Raw genomic sequence first — 2445 nt, 5'->3', positions numbered from 1 at the left:
TTTAACAAAAGTATTAGTTTTTATTTATGAATTTCATCGATGGGAATAAAAATAATGTGGTCCTGAAAAGGACCGTTGGGTTATTATATTTACTTAAATATGCTGGCAACACAGTTTACCTTCCACTGTTGTACTTGTTAACAGCTTTGGTCCCTTCGCTGACCGCATGTTTGCAAAGTTCACCAGGCAAAAGTAAACGGACAGCCGTTTGAATTTCCCGTGAAGTGATCGTGTGGCGTTGATTGTATTGGGCAAGACGACTCGCCTCAGCGGCAAGGCGATCAAAAATGTCATTCACAAAACTGTTCATGATTGACATCGCCCTGCTGCTGATGCCAGTATCAGCATGAACTTGCTTCAAGACCTTGTAGATGTAACCAGCGAACGATTCTTTCCTCAAACGACGTCGTCTGCGATCACCAGACTTGGCCACTTTCTGGAGTTGACCTGCTTTCTTTACACCTTTCGGAGTCATGTTATTCCACACCGCTGAAACGTCAAAAAGAAAATGAAATTTCTAAAATGAGAATTTTTATACTGAAACCAAGGGGAAACTAGCCAATAGCGTTTCTCAGTAACCAGATTTTAAATTGATGCGCGATAGCCAATAGCATTTAGCGAAAATTGTTTCAATTTGCACTTTGACCTAATTCTTGATTTCCAAAGTATTTAAACGGAATTTCAGGGGAAACGTTCATTGTTGAAAGATTTTAGTTTGCCTGGTGTTTGTCAATTGAAGATGTCTGGTCGCGTGAAAGGTGGAAAAGTTAAAGGAAAAGCAAAAACTCGATCTAGTCGAGCTGGACTCCAGTTCCCTGTTGGTCGCATTCATCGTCTTTTGAAAAAGGGAAATTACGCTGAGCGTATTGGTGCTGGAGGTCCTGTCTATCTTGCCGCTGTCATGGAATACTTGACCGCTGAAGTACTCGAATTGGCTGGAAACGCCGCCCGTGATAACAAGAAGACTCGCATCACTCCACGGCATCTACAGTTGGCAATACGAAATGATGAAGAGTTGAGCGAGTTCCTCCGGGGTGTAACTATTGCTCAAGGTGGTGTTCTTCCGAACATCAATGCAAATCTTTTTCCAAGGAAAGCTGAAGATCTGTCAAAAGAGACTAAATCATCACCGTAGATTGTACATTTTTTTCCAAACCCAACGGTCCTTTTTAGGGCCAAAATTTTTTGTATCATGTACTTTTATAGTGCCATTTTATTAAAGTATCTTGTTACATAGTTTATTTTAAATTATTTTTCATTTTATATTTATCACATGACGTTGTTCATTTCGTTAAAATGAGAATAGAATTTATTTTGTAAACGTAGCAGGATGACGTGCAGCACATGGTGATTGAATCATTAATGTTAAAAGTTAAAAATGGTATAAAACGTTGGAAAACAGGAAGTAAAAAAAGTGAAAATATTTTACTGTAATTTAACTGCCAAAAGTACAATTTACTAATCAGCCATCTTCAATCACTTGCGATTACATCAGAATTTAAAAAAAGTGCTAAAATTAGCATATTACCATCTCTCATTAATTTTTATACTATTATTTATATTTTATTTTTTAACTTTTATTAAACTTTAGAGGTGGTGTGGGGTCCAGAAAACCCCGAAAACTTTCTGCTTTAGCAGAATTTCTAAATGATGACAGCTGTTGTTTTTCATATCTTCCTAGAAATGATCACAGAATATTTTTTCAGTTTGCGCGGTCATGTCTGCGAAAGGTGTTGAACCGTTGCCTTACATATATCGTTCTCATTTATCTAATTTTCTCTCATACTGGTGAGTCACCATCTTTTTTTTTGTCTACATGTTTTCCACTTGATTGTGAACAGTTATTATTAGTGGTTTTTTTGTTAACTTTTTATGGAAAATGTGCCATACTTTTACTATCATTTACATTATTGTATGCAAAGTTTGATCTAAGTTTAGTATCATTTACACCATTTTATGCAAAGTTTCCTCTATTTCATGTCAAATGTCGCAAAAATTTAAAAATGTCACTCACAGGATATGGTAGTGATAGTTCCTTAGACTTCCTGAATGATTTTCTTGAGGAAAGTGAATATAGGCAGTGTCAATAATTATGACTGTAATGAGAAGAGTGACTATGATACATCCTCAAAATTTAGCGGAACTTTTTCATCGTTATTTTAAATTATATGTTAAAATTGGGTAGATTCAAAAGCGGCAGTTCATTCAGACAAAAAACGATCTGCACCATAAGACCAAAATTATGACCCTAGAAAGGGCCGTTGGGTTTGAGATAAACCTCTCGTAGTAGCGTGCATGATCTCAACGTTAGTGGTGGGTCTAATACTGATTTCCCTAGTGATATAGCAATCTTGCTCCCAGGTGTTTGGTAAAATAAAATTTGCCCTGTTGAAATTTAATCAGGAATTGGAATGTTTAACCTTCCGGGATGTAAAGTCAGGAATA

This window comes from Trichinella spiralis (genome assembly GCF_000181795.1).
Source record: "Trichinella spiralis strain ISS 195 chromosome Unknown Scfld1, whole genome shotgun sequence".
Classification (NCBI taxonomy): domain Eukaryota; kingdom Metazoa; phylum Nematoda; class Enoplea; order Trichinellida; family Trichinellidae; genus Trichinella; species Trichinella spiralis.
Note: the sequence above shows the minus strand (reverse complement) of the source record.